This window comes from Lonchura striata, chromosome 2 (genome assembly GCF_050655825.1).
Source record: "Lonchura striata isolate lonStrDom1 chromosome 2, ASM5065582v1, whole genome shotgun sequence".
NCBI lineage: Eukaryota > Metazoa > Chordata > Aves > Passeriformes > Estrildidae > Lonchura > Lonchura striata.
Genome location: NC_140704.1, coordinates 128560333 through 128579656, shown reverse-complemented (window position 1 = coordinate 128579656; position 19324 = coordinate 128560333). Strand labels below are relative to the sequence as shown.

Below are 19324 nucleotides of genomic sequence, written 5' to 3'. Positions count from 1 at the left end.
ATGTGCCTTGCTCCACGGAGCAGTTGTATTTCCTATATTAAGTATTACCTTGTATACTTAATTACATTGGTGCTGAAAAACAAGCAACTACTTTAAACAGCAAAGGCTTTCTTTCATTGGATTCTAAAGAAATGAGGAAAAAATCCAATCAACAAAAAAAAAAAAAAAAAAAAATCCAAACCTCCAAAACCAACCAAAAAAGTGCACACAGAAAACCCTTGGGAATTTCTGAGCTTTAGCTATCTATCCATAAGCAATAGGAAATTGAGTTTACGAGGTATAACTCTAATGTTTTAGTGTTCATCATTTAATAAAAATTATGCTCCCTGCAGTTTATCAGCAGCTGGCACTTGAAAAGACTGAATTCAGAAAAAAATAAGTGTGAAGATTGCTGTGGGTAAATGATCAGGACAAGAGCTGTGATACCTTTTAAACACCTGGCTACCTGGTTTTATTAACACTCCAGTACCTGTGGTGCATGTCTGCACCAGCCTGATTGCATGCAGATAGGAGCAAGCTCTTGCAAAAAATTACTGCTGTTAAGTCAGTTGTATGGTAAAGAGCAAGGTTTTGGTGTCAGGGAGAAGAGCAGTGCTGCTTTCTCTTCCTTCCTGTATTTGATGTTTCAGTTTAGCAGAAGAGGAGTGCCGAGGCTGAAACTTGAACTGGCATTATTGCCTCATCCTCCTGCTTGATCCTTCTCCAAAGGATTTTTGTCCCTCAGTCCTGGGAGTGATGGTGTTTGCTGCAGGATAGGGTTAACTTCCAAAAGCACAGCCTGGCAATTCAGTGCCTCTGGAGCTTTAAAGGAGGAGATGCTGATGCAGTGCAGGCTGCAGAGTGGGCCCTGCTGGGGCACACAGCCAAGGTGGGACCCGGGATCACAGGTCCTGAACCAGAGTCTGGCTGCTTGCTGTGCCTGGCCCGGCTGAGCGATGCTGCCTCCAGGGCGTGCCACCTTCTGCTGCAGAGAGCGAGGAGCTAGGAGTTATCCACATGAGTGCTAGGTGCTGGGAGCAGGGGGAGTGCTGAGTCTTCCCATGGGGAGGAACACCCCAGGCACCAATATGTGCAGGGCAGAGACCATTTGGAAGGCAGAAAAGGTGCGGGGGTTCTGGTGGACATCAAGTAGAACGTGAGCCAGCAAAGGAGCCCTTGTGGTAAAGAAGATAAAGTGTGTCCTGGGCTGAATTAGACAAAATCTTGAGAGCTAGTGGAGGGAGGTGATCCTGCCCCTTTTCTAGGCACTTGTGAGGCCACACCAGTTCTGAGATCCCCAGTACTGAAGAGAAATGGGCAATTGGAGGGTGTCCCACAAGGGGCCATAAAGATGATTAAGCATCTCTCATATGGAGCATCTCTCATATGAGAAGAGGCTGAGAGAACTGGGACTGTTCAGCCTAGAGAATAGAAGAATCAGAGGAGAAAAATACTGAAGGGTGGACACTAACAAGACAGAGCTAGGCTGTTTTCAGTGATGCCCAGTGACAAGACAGGACAATAGCAAAACCAGAAATACAGGAGGTTCCTTCTGAACACCCAGAAAAACTGTGGGGGTGGCTGAGTACTGGCACAGGTTCCTGGGAGGCTGTGGAGTCTCCATCCTTGAAAGTATTCAAAACCCACCTGGACATGGTCCTGGGCAACTGGCTCTGGGAGGCCCTGGCTGAGCAGGGATGTTGGATCAAGTGACCTCCAGAGGTCCCTTCCCACCTCACTCTGATTCTGTGACAGCACCAGCAGCACTCTAGCAGCTGTGCTGGATGGGTGATAGGGACTACCTCTATGCCTCCTTCACAGACACAGATTTTTAAGAGAGCCTGTTCTAAAATAACAGTTCTCTTGTTTGTTTTTTAAAAATTTGAAAAAAGTTCTCCATTCTCACTGAAAAAAGGATAGTGATACACTTCTCAGTTTGCTCCTGCTTCTTCACCTTTTGTTTTTAAAATATGAAATCTTTTACATGTTTCCTGGATTGTAAAGCAGAGGTGTAGTATCTGCTGTCTCCTGTTCCTGCAGGATGTGTGCAAAAGAGTAGTTTCTTATCACTGTTTTGAATATGCAGGTGAGAAATAAGGGAAAATCTCATTCTTTGCAGAGGCTTGAGCCTGTAAATGTTGGACAGATAATGCTTATTGTGCAAACCCCCCTTGTCTTGCTTTTTTTTAAGTATATCCTTTCCTTTAAAGTCTGTTGCTTACTAACTCTTGTTTTCAAGTGATCTGTAGTTGGCATCATGTCCTGTGGGCCTCCACAGCACAGCGGATGAGGTGCTGAGCTTAGCTGTCAAATTAATATGCTTTAAGAGTATCATACCCAAGACTCAAGGCAGGAGACTTTTATCAACACAAGCCTACAGACAGGGCTTTTGAAAAGCATAATGGTTAGGTGTGCCACTGCTTGTTCCCTCCTCCTGGTGAGTTAACACCCCTGGAAATGAACCCACCAAATGTGCTGCTTTTGATGCACGTGGGAGGAGTGGAGCTGTTCCCAGTGACCTCAGCCCCTCTCCTTGCCTTGCCAGCTGATTCAGGCATAGCTTTAATCTTCGTCAACAGGATAGCAACTGTAGTGTTACCCTTCAGCTGTTGATGTTCAAATTGTCTTTATCTCCTGATTCTCTGTTTGAAAAACTAGGACTGAAATATTTTGCATATAAATTTACTTTGTATTCATGGATTTTAACATTTGCTGAGAGCCTGATCTTAGACATATGGGTGCTGCCTTTTCAGTGTAAATATTATTGCTCTAGTGCAATCCTTGGAGACTGTGGAAGGCTTTCCAGGTCAGGGATAGTTTTTTGAGGCAAAAGAGGAGCAGTCTTGTCATACGTTGTGTGGTTCTCCCAAAGGAGAAGGAGCCTTACTATTTTAGGATGGTATGAAATCCAAGCCTTTACATAGGTCTTCCTCAATTAAAGACATTCACCAGAGTTTATGTACTATTTAAGATTTAAATATAATTGCAAAAGCAAAGACTTCAAAAGAGAAACAGCTGCATGTGTGACGGAGTGGCTGAAATCTCAGTGAGCTGCAAAATGGATGACAACTTCTTTTTACATCTGACCTAGGAAGTGGTTATAGACTTAGGTAGGAACAACCTTAGCCAAGAGAAATATCCCTTCCTTCAGCAAAGAGATTTTGTTCTTGGCTTTGGTACCTACAGTGTGTCATATAGGAAGAAAAATGCTTGGGAGGTGTTCATATGGTATTTTGGTTGATTTAAAAATACTTAGGAATGTTCAGAAACAGACTTTTTTTGTTAACCACAAGGTTGCAAATGTTAACAGGCATAGGTGTACATGAGCAATAGCTACTGAGTAGATTTCCATGATAACTGAAAATATAGATTTCATGTTACTTTTTAATTTGCATTTTATGCCCTATGGTGGTTTTGGGGGGATTATACATAGAAACCTGTGGTGCAGAGAGGTAACTGCATGGATGAAGTGAGACTTGGTGCTACATTTGCTCTTTATTGTACAATAGGTACATTTATTTTTAGTTTTGGTCATGTAAAAATGCTGCTGTCCTAAAGCTGAGAAGAAATATTTTGGTATTTGTGCTTTTTTGTTGCAACCAATTGATACAAGTAAGACATGCTAATATCAGTAGCTAGTAAGAAAATTGTTTTGTTTTTTTCTGTTATATATTTTATTTGCCTTGTGTGGCTGCACATGTGACACAAGCAGTGAACTCAAGAATAACACTACTCTTGCATTTAGGCAAACCTGTAATACAAAGAAAATGCCCTCCAAGACTTTGAAGAGTTTCAGAAAAATTCTGAATTAGTGTGTAAAAATGTATTTTTTAACCTCAAGGGCTTTTTATACAGTGGAGTACTTGTCACACACACAAGTAACAGCAGATCATTTGAAAACAGGAGAAAGTCAGAAGAGAGAAAATTTGTATCCTCAGGCTCAGCATGGAGAGCTGCTTAAACTCATTGTAAAAGTCACTTAAGGCATGTGTACATAAGCAAGCAGAAACAGTGGTCAGCTGAAAACACAAATGTTAGGAGTTAGACTTCAGAAATACCCTCGAGCAGATGGGTATCTGCCCCTAATGATTCCAACAAAAAAAAAAACAGCCAGACTGTGTTGAATTGGATGCAAGCTGAGCATGACGATCTGAAAAAGACTTTGAAGAGTAAAGAGTTTGCAGCATAAAAGAAAATTATGAACTGTGTATATATATCTATGAAAAGGTTGATACCTGTAAGAGCACTGGAAGGCATGCAGGGTCACCAGGTAGGACATCAGAAAAAGTAACTCAGGTGCATTGGTCTTTGCAGGTGCAATTTGGGCAGGTGTTGTGTTGGGTAACAAAGATGAGAAGGTGTCAAACTGCGGAGGTGTCCCAACAGAAATGCTGAAGAAAGGTGGAGAATTGAAAATTGAATAGAGAGGTGTGACCATGTGTTGTATAGAGCAAGGCCAGTGCTCAGAAGAGGCATCACTGCTGGCAGGAAACACGCCACACGTGTGGATGCTACAGCTGTGATTTGTGAATATGAGGAATGGATTTCTTTTTAAAAACCCTGAAATATTTGATGGAAATTAGGTGGTGATTTTGAGCAGGCTGGCAGTGTCAGTCCTGGGAGGCTATGGGTAATCAGGTGGACAATTCCTTTCCTCAGCCCACTCTAGCTCACTCCTTTTGACTTCTGATGCTTCCCTTCCAGGTGGGGGAGCACAGCAGCCCTGCTGCCTCCTGTTCTTGTTGTCCTGCCTGCAAGCTCCTAATTAACTCCACACTCTAAGTCCATCCTCCCCCAGACCTAGTTCCTTCTTGATAAGATATTCATCTTCAGTTTCACTGTGATTTGTGGAAGGGGAGAAAAACTATGTGATAAAATAGGTGCTTCGCCTTCTGGATATTTCATGAGAAGGCTGTATTATTTGTAAGTAATTTATGACTTTGAAGCCACACACTTTCTCCCCAGGTTATATGTCCTGTATAACTGAACTGTGTGATTTACCTTAAATTGCCTCTCTGCCATGCATCCTGAATATCTGTACAGTGCTGCTTCTCCTCTCCTGTACAGCCTTCACCCGTGGATGAGAAATTTGCATAAAGTGATTTCTTCATGTAAATGTGATCAGGCTGCAGCTCCAGCATCTTCTTATAATGGATGTACCAATCCCCTTGAATTGGGCTAGTGTCTATCTTGGTAATTTAATCTATTTGTTTGTTGCTATAGTTTTGAGAATTGCATATACTGACACACTTTTGCTACAGCCTTCATAGCCTTTCCTGATCATGAGGCTTCTTTGCAAAAAACAAGAAGCAAGCATTGGGATGGGGGTTGGTCATGCTGCAGCTCAGGCAGGGGCTGGGACAAGAGCTGGGGGCTCCCTGGGGACACCCTGGTTTATCTGTCCTGGTCCTGAGCCAGGGAGCTGCCCCCCCTGCCCTGCCCTGTGGGGACAGCCTGCCCAGGGCCCGGACAGGCAGTGTAATTGGAATGGGGGATAAGCCAGAGAGATAAGGAGCTCTGCTGCTGTGGTCGGTGTCATTCTGGCTGTGACATGGCGCTTGGTGCAGCCTCTGAGGGGCCAGACTCTGTGAAGCCTCTGCCTGAGAATAAAACAACCAAAGAATCACACAGATTTTTTTTTCCTGCAGTCCTCTGCTCCCCGTGCAGATTGTCCTCCATTTGTTTGGTCTTTTTTACCCTTAATCACTGGTTTTGGCTGACTCTCTTCATTCATGGTCTTGTTTCCTGTGCCTTACTTTCCTTGCTTTGATTCCTTTCTGTTTTTCCAGATACTTTTGTACCAATCTTGTCCCAGCTTCTGTACTCTTCCTGGCATCTCCTCTTTCCCCTTTACCTGAAGCATGAATAACTGGGATAATGAGACAGAGGGCAACTTCCCCAAAAATTACTTTGTATATGTATGCATATGTACGGCCTCACCCACTGCCTTGTCTCTCATCCTTCTGTCCTTTTCTACAGCAGTCTCTTGAGGATGGGATTATCTTTGAGTGTGCATTTAGCATATTTTCGCTGCCACAGTGTGAATAGCATTGAGTCATGGTATACATGTTTTGAAAACCTAGAGCTGTGTTGTGGTGTTCATTTGGGCTAGTAATGCCTGACAAGTGACCAGGTAGCCTAGCTTGTCATCACCTCCAGTAAGATGTTTTCCTGCATTCAGGTTGTCATTGCATAGTTTTATATTTTTAAAGTTGGAAGGGAAGATAAATGAATAGTCTGTATGGCCTCTAATAATTGTTTCCTGTTTTTTATTCTAATGTTAATGTATTCTGAATGATGGTTTATGGGAAGTATCTGTTAATTTAGGTAACAGGGATAGTATTTTGGTCAGGTGTGTGGTAAATGCAGAAGTTGGAGGGTATTTTTTGATGGCTTCTCCATCTTTCTATAATTACCAGATAGATAATAGGAACTTGCCAGATTGAACGTGCTAATGATTGCCTTCCAGCTTTGAGAGAGACAGAAATTATATGATAGCAGTGTCTGAACGAGATTCTGCTTTGGTAGTGTAATAAAACATACAATACGGTGCTCTCCTGCCATTGCGTAAACATCCATGAATATGTCCTCGGTATTTCAATATAGAAAGTAATGAAGATGAAGCTAAATTTACTTTGGGAGTGCTCAAATGGCTATTGATGGCTTAGGAATGCTGGGTTATCAATAGTAGATGAACTGCTTTGTTGTTGTCTGTCACTTTGCAGGGCTGCCTCATGAATCATGTTTAGATAAAAGGTAAATGCTCTTACTGTCCCATTTTGCTGTTTTAAATTGCTGCCTTTTCAGCCTTGTCCGCAGATTTCCTGAAGAGAGAGAGAGCTTGCTGCATCTGAGATGTGGAGTATTTTCTTAGTGGTGCCTTTTTTCAACTGGCTCTAGTCTGTGCTGCCTGATTAAAGGCAAGTCTCCTAAGATCCCAGCATGTGACAGTGATCTGCTGTGCTGTCTGTTCCACAGGCAGCTTAGCACTGCTCTGTGCTGGGCCTTTAGGAGGACAGTAAAAAAACTGTGGGCACTATTCTTAAATATATCACATACCCTTGGTGCCTTGCAGTTGGGTCTAGACTAATGGGGAAGAGAGCACTTTGGCCAGCTGCTCTATTGGTTGCCTCTTGCTGTATCTCACTTTTAAAGGAATAATTTGCAGCACAATCCCTCTGGGATGACGAGAGTTCTGTCCAGTATTTTCTTTTAAAATTGTCAGTATGGTGGATTATTACAGAAGAACGTGGAGACCTTTAGTCCTTCATATTTATTACCATTGCGTTGGGAGTGTGTAAGCAAAGGAGCAGTCTGAGGTAGCAGATAACCTCTGGGCAAAGGAAAAAATAACAATAAATGGTATGATGCAGCAACAGTATTTCTAAATCTGCAGGAAATTATCTAATCCCCAGTTAATATAAAACATACCTAAAATCACTGGGTCTTTTGAAGTTGTTGTCTTTGTTTCAGAAGCCATGCAGCCCCAGGCGGTGTGAATTTACTGGGATGTTGCTACAGAAAGGTTTCTGGAGATACAGGACAGGAACCTTGCCTGTTTTCTCAGGAGCTGTGAACCAGATCACATGATGGTGTGTGGAGCTGGTGTGTACTCTGTGGGAAAGGGGGAAAATTCTAGGAGAAAGCTTCTGTAAATTATTCTGTACATTTATTCTGAAAAACACATCAGTTACATACCACTGTCAATGGTGTGTTGTACTTGTCAGTGTTAGAAGTAAGAGGTAGGACTCTTTCAGTAAAGAAATAAATGTCACTATCATTTTTTTCCAGGGCTCTGCACATCAGTTCTATGTATTAAAATGGACAAAGACAACAGCATAAGGGGCTGGTTGTGTTCCTACCAATTACTGTGATAATAATTAAGGGCACACTTAGATTAGTGGGCCAATGAGTACCAGATCTGGGTGTACAGTGTGTATGACTCATCAGATTGCAACTGAGGCAGGTGTCCCAGCACTTCTTGTCCCTCCATCCACTGCATCATGGTTTCTGCAGGAATAGTGCCTGGATGAGAGGTTTCAAGGGAGCCCCCTACACCCCTGCTTTGCTTGCCATCCTCTGGAAATCTGGGGAGATCTGTAGTGAGAAGAGCACCTCAGTGTTTTGGGCGTTTATTTACTTAGGTGGGTGGTTTTTTCTCCTTCCATCACAAGCACTAAAAAGATCTGGCCACTGGTCTCATGCAGTTTGCCAGCCGTGTCCCTGTCTTGTCTAGCAGAAGCTAAGGGTCATTTTTTTTGTTTTCCAGCCCTGTGGTAGTACTTGGAAAGCACTAGCTATGCTGGAGGCACTTCAAGGATGGGAGGTATCAGTCCCCTGCTGAGCTGTAGCTGACTCCTCACAGCCTCCTGCTGATGCTGGGTATGAGAAATCACAGGGCAGGCCAGCCTGGTTTTCCAAGGACAGTCAGAGCCCTGGAGCAGACCCTTGAGCCATTGGCATATTTAAAGAAGTCTGTTTGAAGAAAATCCATAGCTCATGTAGAGTGGTGTCACATCCTTAACAGGGATAGAGTGTTACCATTACACATTTTGAAAGAACTATCCTGTAATGTCTGTTCATTTTATTTCTCTACTGCTTTGTGCTATTGGTTCCAGCAGAGATGAGAAATCAGGTAAAGCAAAAAAATATGTTCTAGCCTGGTTGTCCCTAAAATGAATGTGTTAATGTGGCTGCATAGCTGCACTCAGTCATGGGCCTGGCTCTGGAGAGGAATATGCTCTTGTGATACGGACTCTTTTGTCTACTTCTGCCAAAAGATGGTCTCTTCTGACCTTCTGCTTTTGACTTAGACCTGTTTCCTTTCTACTTTTGCATTGCTTGTCTTCTGCTAAGCCTTATTCTTGAATGTTTTCCTCATGCTTCCAGCTCTCCTAAGTATATTTCTCCCTGCAGATGCTGTTTTCATCTTAACAATCTGTTGTATATTTTTGCTTTTTGTCCCAAAGGACTTCTGTTACTTTCCTGCCATTCACCTGCCACCCCGTTGTTGCCAGTCTCCCATCCAGCCTCCCAGGTCTGTGCTGCTGCCTCCTTAGCTCAGTGTCCTGTCTCTGCCAAGCTACTGCCAGTCTCCCCTTGTACCTGCTGCATGTTGGATGGGTCTCAGCTCACCCTGTTCTCATCCAAGTAACTCCTGATTTCACTCTCCTTTTTCACCCATTTTTTTCTCCTTGGATTTTGCCTAGATTGACTGATTTTTGCCATCTTTCCTTCTTATTCCTGTGCCCTCTTTAACCCTGCTTTTCTCCCAGACTCCCCAGCCAAACTTCCTTGCCTATTCTTACCTGTCATCTTGCCCACACATCTCTTAATCCCAGTTTTCCCCCTTTTTCCTCACTTTTCTCCAATTTCCTTACTTTTGTTCCTGTTCTCACAGGAGTAAAACTATCTCGTTTCAGAAGGCAGTATGAAGCATCTCTTTGACATACAGCTTTTTCCTGGGTCTTGTCAAGTCCTTTCTTCAAAGAGTAGAGATACTTGAGCTTCTCAAAGAAAAAGGCCTTTTAACTTGTGTAGTGAAAAGTGCTTTTCTTTGGCTTAATTTTCAGAAACACATGCATTGTTTTAATGGAGATACCCAAAACTAAATTTAGTATGACGCTAGAATTTTAACAATTGAAAATTATCAAGAAAGGGGAAAGTGGCCAACAGCTTTAACAGGCAGCACCACTGCTAGTCTCACTTCCTATAGTAATAATCACAAAATGCCAGTTTGAGTTTGAATGTGAAAGTCCTTTTTCACAATATATTGGCAAATTCATAGTCTTGGAAAAAGTCAATATGATGCTGAAAATTTTCCAAGGCTCCCAATAGAGTGAGTTGCCCAAGGAGGAGGCAGCACATGAGCAGTAATTGCTGCCTGCCTTGCTGCTTTGTAAGTTTTAGATGAGGAGTGAGAGTTCCTCTTAGGAGTTGGGCATGGTTTGTGAGTCCTTTGATGCTGGAATTGCTTATGTGTGTGTGTCTTGTAATCATCCCTCCTTTAAGACTAGTTCTAGAAATGTAAATAAAAAAAAAAAAACAACCCAAAAAACAAAACCCCTCACAAATTACAGCAGCCTATATCACCATAATCTTACCATTTTATAGAAGGGCTAGACTGGCATGCTGATATGTGGAAGAGGATTAGTGATATGACAGAAAATACACAGCTGTTGCAATAGGTATTTGAATTTTTAACAGATAAACTTGTAGAGCAGCTCTACCAGCCTGATATTGTTCAAGGTACTTTTTAATGTACTTTTTCACAGTAGAGTGAAGACATGATACCCAGGGAGTTAATAATAATTCTTTTTATCCCAGGGAAAAAAAGTGAAAGGAAAAATGAGCTACATAAGATTTGCCTGTGACATTTAAAGTCCAAATTGGAGTTTGTCTGAGTAATCTGTCTTTGGGTATTTGTAAGAGGGAGTGTAGGAGAATATGAATGAGGGCATCTTAGTTATGTCTGAGCTTTCTGATAGTTGAAGAGAATTTTTGAGGGCTCGGTGTGGCTGGAAGGTCTATCTGTGTGATCTCTTCTCCAGCAGATGGAAGATAACATTAGGAGGAGTATTTTAATTATCAAAGCATAGGAATTACTCCAGTTCAGTATCACCCTGAGACACCATTTCCTTTCAGAGTGACAGGTGATGTGTTTCTGGGATGTTAGAGAGAGCACATGCCCCCTGCTGCACTGAACATTGTACACCACATTTTCTCTGGCAGTATTAAACATGTCCACAATCTGTATCTGTTGCTGGTGAGGAAAGAAATGAAAATACTGCATATCCTTGTAGAGAACATAACAGGTACAAAGGCACTGAAGGAAGAGGGTATGTTTTTGACTTTGACTTCTTTCACAATCTGCTTAGGTTCTTTGAGTTCCTATGAATTACTTTTTGAAACATGTAAAAGATGATTAGACTGACATAAATTGAAAACTTCCTTCATGGAGAGATTCTTTCTCAAAGCATGTAGCAATTTCTGTTTCCCACTGCTGTTAGATTTCTGCTTGCACAGGTGTTTGTGCAACTTCACACTTCTGTCAAGGCTTCTCTTTGCAACTTTCTGTGTTGCATGTGAACCTGCCAGCAGTCCTGCATCCAGACCTCCCTTTAACTTCTAGGAATAACATTCAGCATGTTCCTGTGTGTATCAGCAGTTAACTAACAGAGGCACAGACAGCCTTCTGTGCATTGCCTCCAGCTTGGGTGAGTTCCTTTTGTGTGTCTCTCGGGAGGCAGCTCTGAGTGCCAGCCCTTGCTTGGAGGGAGGAGGAGAAAGGATTGTGCAGTCACGGGAGCAGTGGTTCAGTGTCCTGTGGTACCTGGGAAGATGTGGGCTGGGGAAGACAGTGCCTGTCCTCTTCTGCACTGAAGCATGTTCTGGTCCATAGGAGGAGCATCCACCTGCTGCGTGGCGCTTTTGGGAGATTGCTGTGTTTCCAGAAGGCAAGACTGGAGCACTGTGTTTATTCTTTGGCCTCTGCTTGTTTCTTAGCTGCTTTTCCCCAGAGTTACATATCACAGAGTCACTTGGAATACAGCTTTTTCACCAGCTGTCTGCTGGTGAAAAGGGTGGAAGGAATGTCCAATGAGGAGCAGCTAAGGACGTTGGGTTTGTCTAGTTTGGGAGAAAAGGAGGCTGCGGGGCAACCTCACTGCTCCCTGCAACTCCTGAGCAGGCAAAGTGGAAAGGAGCTGTGATTTCTTCTACCTGGTATTGTTGTAGGATGCATGGGAAATGGTTCAGAGCTGTGTCAGGGGAGGATCAGACTAGACAATAGGAAGCATTTATTTACCAAGAGGGTGGTCAAAGACTGGAACAGGCTTCCTAGAGAGGTGGTTGAGATTCTGAATGTCAAACCTCAAGATCTGGTTACAAAGAAGTTAAAACAGCAGATGGGTTATTCTGCAAGATGTGATTAACATTAACATGTTTATTACTTCCAAAGTGTTTTCACTGTTTTATTTTAATATTTATGAAGCTTTTCTGGAATTAAGTAACTTCTGTAAATGTACCTTTTTGTTAATACCTGAACGTGGCTATGTGTAATTGGCATGTGATTAATATATCTAATGGAGTTTCAGTCTTGAATATGACTCCTTTTGACATGCTTTCTGACTTTTTCTGTTTGCTGTTCATTTTGGCCACCAGAGACACTTGTTGGGTTTGGGTTTTTTGTTTTTAGCATAATATTAATTTTTGTTTCATAGTTGATAGCATTATTATTTTATCAAATAACCTGACAAATTGGTACAGCAAGACTGCAGCAGCAGTCAAAGCACTGATGCTTTCTAATGGTACACTTTACCTCTGCTCTATTATTGCTGCCCATTTCATTATTTGTGAGTTGATTACAGCTGCATTTCTCAGGGGCTATGAAATATTCAGCAGTCCAGACTAGCCATGGGAGAATTGCAGTCTTTGCAGCTGAACACCTGCCCTCAAAGGCAGAGAAAAACCAAAAAGTTATTGTGTTTACAAGTGATGGGGAAAAGCCTTCTTTTCTTTAGCTTTCCCACAGCACCAACTCTAGGTACACGCTAATTAAAAACTGCCACTTCACTTATGCTTGTTATTGGATGGGGGGGAAGAATAGGAATAAATATTCAACTACTGCATTTCTGCCATATTTGCCTGGACACAGCAGAGGAGGAGAATGAATGTTGGTATAATTGGTTGTCTGTGTGTCAGTGTGAGGTAGTTGACGTTCGGGGTGGGACTGGGGAAGAAAAAAAACCCCTCTCTATTAAGGGCAAAAATGAGCACTACCAGTTATGTTCTCACACTGTGTCTCTCTGGGGGATTTGCCAGCAATGATTGACTGAAATGTGCAATATTTTACCAAGTAGGAAACAGATAAGGTTTTTATAAACAGGATACTTCATCATTAAAGTAAAGAAACAATTGCTTTGACCTTGTCACTGAATGGGTAAGGCCAGCATTGTGATAATTGAGAATGTAACTAAGCAACAGTTCTCCAGGAGCATGCACTGCTTTATTTTTAGTTGAGTACGCCAGTACAGTGGGGGGATGTGGGACACACACACGGGTATGAATGAGCAAAACAACTGGTTAATTATTACTAAAATGAAAAAAAAAAATTCTTTTTCCACAAAGTTTGAGTTGTAATATGTTCTTATACCAATTTTAATTTCAATTGACATCAAAAGAAGGTAATTGAATCAGTATGTCCTTCTGTGGTCTGAACAAGCAGATAGCCTGACAGTATCTCAGATTTCTCTAAGCTGCTTTAGTAACTTGAGTCTCCTCTGAAAATTAACGGTGTAGAAGAAATGGCATATTCCTTCAGAAATAGTCTATTTTATATGTGTTTCCCCTTACTTTGGTGTTAATTATATTTCCTAATCTTACAGGTTAGTATTTCAGAGCCTAATTTATTTATTGCTGTAATTTTGGTTTAAACCAGTCTTAAATACCCTAATGAGCTAGTCCCCTACAAAGTTAACAGTACAAGACCCTTTAAATCTGAAATAAATGTTCAGGGAGGGCATTTAACATTCTTCTAGGTAAATCAATTTACAAACCAATTTAGTTAAATTTTCATGTAAGCAATGGGCAAAAAACAAATTCCAAAGTTATTTTTGTTATGTAGGCATTTCAGGACAAATTGCCACCATATGGCCCCTCTGTTGTCCCATAAACAAAAGTATATGCTCCAACGCTGCTGCCAAGGGAAAAGTTGCAGCCTCTTTAACTCTGCTTCTGATAAATTTCTCATTACTACCTGGATGCTCTTTCTTTAGATATTAAACCAGTACAATTGCTAAGTAATGATGAGTTTCTACTTATCAAACCCAAGCAGTTACAGAAATCTCTCTGAAGATACTGTCACTCTATAAGTGTAGACTTCCCTAACTTTGCATATGGGAGCCTTTAATTTTGATTTGTTTTGTGAAATTTGTGTTATTGGCAACATTGCATAGGTGAGAGAATAAAATGTCCTAATTCTCAGCCTAATTTTATCAGATCTTTAAAAGCCAAAAGATATTTTATAGACAAAAATAATAAAAAGGAATTTAAAGACTGTATTAGTTATTCTTGGGTATTTTTAATATAGTAAGAAAACCTTTTCATAAAGTGAATTTCTCTGGATGTGGTTTTAAATCTGATGAATCACAGAATGTAATGTGTATTTTCATTTTCTTAAGAGTGTGTCATAATTGAATTTGGACTTGTGAATTTTTTTGATTATTTTTTTTCCCCTAGGAGGAGTCATTTGTCAATACTGTATCTCGTTTGAACATCAAACCCTACAGAGACTACAAGGTAATTGTTTATACAACTGCTTTCTGTTTCCTGTGGTGGTCAGCTTGGCTTTAACTCATTTTCTGAAGACTCCTGTAATTTATGAGGGTGCCAGTGCTAAGCAACCAAAATAGTAAGCAGCTTATAGCCTCACCATCCATGGTGAGCTGCATGGGATTGCCAATGTGTGTACAACAAAGATGTGGTACATTTAGAAAATGTACTTTTTGTATTTGTGTCTTACGAAGGAGCAGTGCCAGTCCCAGCCAAAAAGTAAAATCTGCTGAATATGGGTTTGTGTGTGATCATTCAGAAAGTTGTTCCTCACCCCTCAGTCTCCGTCTTTCAGCTGATTTTCTTCCTGGAGCTGTGTGAGAGGCATCACGTGTCCTGCAGTGCTGACACAGGCTTTCCTGCCCCAGGAAGGTGCCTTTGGTCAGTGTAAATGGTTTGGTCAAGCAAAGCCATGACCACTTCACTGGAAATCAGTCTTAGCTCACCTTGCCAAGCTGATAAAAGCTGTTTCTGCTGTTGCAGTTGTGGTAGGTGCTGCAGATCTATACATCAATCTGCTCGTCTCAAAGCCCGTTTGGAAGCATGGTTAATGAGGTCACCACGGGTGTGGACAGCAACTGGATAAAATAGACTGCTGGGGGTTCATATTGCATGTTCAAGTTGCAGAGCTCTCCCCCTGTGCTGTGCAGGAAAGGATATTGTGGTTAGGAAGTGCGGTGGAGGTGTGCTGGTACCTCTGAATGGAGACCAACAGCATCCAGCCTTCAGTAGGCAGGCTGGTGCTGCTTACATTCATTTACTGGAGGAATGAGATTTGAGCAATACAAAATTTATATTAGGCTGCCTCTTAAATAATGTCTCCAACACCTGGCAAAAGGAAAATTTCAAGGACTGAAGTTAATTTTAATTCCAAGTGTCCCAGCCTTTGCTGGGTGGCTGTTAATAGTAAGTGATATGGTACCAGACTGGACTTGACTTGATTGTATGTAATGCATACAATTTTTGGCTGAGTTGAGAAATCATGGGAAGATTTCAAGTCCCTTTCTTAACACAGTAAGAGCCTTGAAACTTTATGAAGAATCAGTTCTTTGCTACTGCACACCAAGCAGGTGGTCTTCACTTAATGCATATTGGTAATATTGCAAACAAAATCTTTCAGGGTAGCCCCTCAGTGCTGACTTACCTGCTGCATGTTCCTAGCTTTTCCTAAAGGAAAGTTGGATTGTTCAGACAAACTTAACTTTTTTAACCCTAGACACGTTTCACTTTTCCTATTCGAAATGGAGTGTGCATCTCTGCAAACATACTTGCCTGACCAGGTGCATCCTAAGCTACAGTGAATATTCTGAGTCCTCTCTGTCTCCTTTTGTTACTGCTCCGTAGGACAGAGATGCTTCGGTTCCAGATTTTGAGCTCCTGAGAAAGGCATAAATAAATACAACATAAATATGGTTCATAGAATCATTGCTTCTTAGGAACAGTAGTCTTTAAAATGAACATAGAAATCCATGAGCTTGTACAGACACTTTAGAGATAAAATTAATGTAAAATCAATTAATTAACACTCATGCTTCTAGTGTCTTACCTTCTGAAAGCTAGAGGTCTGTGGCAGTTGCCTTTTTACATCTGAACTCTCATTTTTTGATGGAAAAAAGAAATTTTCTGTGAAAGATACTCAGATCAGGAAATGAAACACATCTGAAAGCTGAGGGTTTTCTCTCTCTTCTCTGTTTGTTATTGCAAATTCTGTTAGCAATAAAAATGTGTTGATAACTGAAGCATACCTGATGGACCTGAAAAATCTGAACTCTTGCAGAGGAAATCAGAGCTTGTGAACAGATATTATCATGCCACGTAATCCTCCATCGGCATCAGACAGCAACACATCCTCAGTTGCCCATCTGAGGGCAACTGTAGGTCCAGAGCATCATCATTTCAGTTAAAAGCTGGCAACCTCAGAACTGAAAAAAAAAAAGTTTTATTTGGGTTCTAGGGTCTTTCAGAAATCTGGGTGTACTTCTCTGATGTATAGTTCAGCCCAGAAACAGCTGTTTGGCTGTGAGCAAGGCTGGAAGGTGAGGACAGGATCCTTTCTCAGCCACCTGTGTTGGTGGTGAAACAGGATCAGTCTTTAGCCTGGCAGATTTTGGGCTGTGTAAAAAAATACAAATGACCACTTCATGGGTCACTTGATGGGTATGGTTTAGGGTACCTTCAGATGGAGATGGAGAAGACAACTGTGACAGGTGATAAAGGAGGTTGCTGAACTGGGGAATTTGTTCAGCCAGTCAGGAACCGCATCTCCAGGTGCTGCACGGACAGACAGGTCTGGTGTTTCACTGACAGGTTCCTCCTTGAGGTTCCTGTGGCTTTCAAAGGCAACACTGAGAGTTTTAGGAAGCTTAATTATTCATCTAAATAGTATCAAAAGGATAAGAATGTGCAAGTTGAGTGGTCATGAGTCAAGTGTCCAAGGTCAAGTGGTCCTCTCTCCTGGGGGCTGGCAGAAATACGTGTTGTACAGTCATTTTTGTAGAAGTACAGGAGGGGCTTCTAACCCAGATACACTTTGATGGGGAGGGGGGTGAGGGACATGTGAGAGGGGAAGAGCAGGGTGGGGTCTCTTGGGTAGGTCTCTACAGCAGGATAGCAGAGGTGTTGGCAGTCATCCCCTGTAACTTAGGTCTTACAAAGAACGTGCAGGACTGGTTTGTTCCATGTGTGTGGTGGCCGTGGCTGGGCATCGCACTGGTCTGCCCATGTTCAGTGTCTCTGCTCTGGGCTGTCTGGCCTGGTGTTGGCATGGCAGAGTTGCAAGGCCAGTGGCTGAAGGAAAAGGTGTGAGCCAGGTACCAACTGGAGAGAGCTTCCTGGCATGGGAACACTGCCAGGGGCCTGGCCATGGTCCTCACCAGAAAGGCAGAGAGAAGGGATGAAGGGGTGCTTCCATCAGAGTGACTCTGCACAGGGTACATGGTTTGGTGCTTACAGCTGACAGCTTGCCTGTGGTGGAAATTACTGTTCTGTTTTCAGTTTCCTTTCTGGCTGTTTTTACACCAAGCACATGGGTTTTGGGATTTGTAGGTATTTGGAATCGACAGAAATCCATTAAGTGTCAGCCTCAGGCTTCTCCTTTTTGCCTGTGTGAGTTTTAAGGAGTGGGTGTGGGGCTTTTCTGTCTGTTAATGGGCTTTTTTTTAGGTTGAGTTTGTTGGGGGGCTTTTGTTTGCTCCTTTTTGGTCTGTTTGTTCTTAGAAGTCCCCTCTGTCTTTATCATTTCACTTTCTTTGAGTTGGCAAAAGCATTTTCTATCAGTGTTGATGTTAATGAGCTCCACCATGCTGGCTGGTGGGAGCCTCAGGAGCCTTGTACCCCTGCCACTAACAGTGGTAGCCTCTGCATGTCTGCTGGTTTCTTTGCTTGAGATGTCAGGTTTTCCCTCTGCTTCCTTTAGGTTGTTCTTCCAGGTGGCTGGCTCTCCTGCAGGAGTAAGCACCCCCAGGCAAGGGCACTCAGCTGCAGCTTCTCATTCTGAAAGGGTCATAAATACATGAAGTTTGTGCTTTTCATTATTCTGAACGTAACAGGAGGAGCCACCTTGTCAGCAAGCTCCCATGGGGAGGATCTGCACTAAAAGGTTTGCATAACAGCAGGAGGGTGAAAAACCCGCTTGGAGAGCAATGTCCATGAGCTGAATGTTGGTGACTTGGAGTCAGGGATATCCATGGGTCTGACTACAGCTTGCTAGTTTGTCTTTACCTCTTTGGTTTTGCTGTTTGTCTGGCCATACTGCTGAACCTGGGGTGCCTGTGGCTTTCATGAAGGCTCCTAGGAGCACTGGCAGCTTGCCCCTTGTCCCAAAATAACCTATCCATCTCCTCCTCGTTTTCCAGCATGAGATCTATGTTTTCAAGGAACATGGTGGGAAGGCAACATTTTTGACGAGGTGAGGCTGGGTGATGCTTCAGCCCTGCTGGCCAGCAGAGAAGTGGGAGGGGAGAGATGTGCTGTCAGCAGGGGCTGTGTGCTGCTGCCTGGCACAGCCCAAGCTTTCCTGGTGATGAAGGGTATGTGGAAGGAAGGAAGGAGTGTAGGAGTCAAGCCTGGCCACCTTCAGTAAGGGTTCTCTCTCTGTGAGGAGCAATGGGCAGCAGTTCCTACCATGCTGCTTCCTGTATGGCACAGTTAACATAACCAGCCCTTCTTGGGCATAATGCAAAGAAATTTAAGAACTGCCCCATGACAGGAGTTAAGCCTGTTTGTTTAGACAGGTCCTGTAGAAGTGGAGGGATTTATATATTCCTGTGGCAGGTTGGCATCTGGGCATGGTGGGGGACTGAACCAGGAACTGTGCTGACTGCAAAAATAGGCTTATGTTGCAGGAATGACTGAGACTATTACAGAGCTGCATGAATGATTAATTTACCCTGCTTTTGTTTCACTTTTGATCCCAGGTCCTCTGGAAAGAAAAAAAAAAAGGGTGATTTTGGAATATGTTTTTAAAATAACAAACAAGTCAGTTGTAATAACAGCTTTACTACACAGATGTGCACCAGCACCACTCCAAGAGGAACAGAACAAAAAAATCACTTGCTAACATTTTCCTATAGTGTGAATATTTGAAATTTGTAGACAAATAATCACCAAATACTTTGCAGTCAGAACATTTATTCACATTTTAGGAGAACAGTATTATTATTCTTCAAATAGGATACAGAGCGATACAGTAGTAGTGCTTTCTTAATAGCCTTCTTTTAAGCTCAGTGTTCAAAGAATTTGTTTTGTTATTAAAATTACTCCACATATTTGAGACAGATTTCAGCTGAACAACTGCCTAATATGTGCTAGACACATATTGATTTTTTTATCTTAGCCCAACATTTCCCCTGGGCATCATATTATTTATTCATAAAGCAGAAATGATGTCTGACAGGCAGTTAGAGGGGTGTAGAGCTGTAGGCCAGAAACAATGTGAAAAGCTTTGCAAGGACCCCAAGAAATCAATGTGCTGATGCTAAAGAGAGGCCTTTTAATTCTGAGCACACATTCTTGC

General features: G+C 42.3%; 1 protein-coding gene across 6 annotated transcripts in view; it reads left to right on the top strand.

Moving 5' to 3' along the window:
* PAG1 (phosphoprotein membrane anchor with glycosphingolipid microdomains 1) overlaps positions 1 to 19324 on the top strand; it is a 103416-nt gene that overhangs the window by 10175 nt on the left and 73917 nt on the right. For 3 of the 6 annotated variants that reach the window (XM_085572287.1, XM_021550559.4, XM_085572285.1), the window contains exon 2: positions 14218 to 14277. The exons of the other annotated variants lie outside the window; for them this stretch is intronic. The gene's annotated coding sequence lies outside the window, so the exon portion shown is untranslated. The remainder of the gene's footprint in view (positions 1 to 14217; positions 14278 to 19324) is intronic. 6 annotated transcript variants of the gene reach the window in all.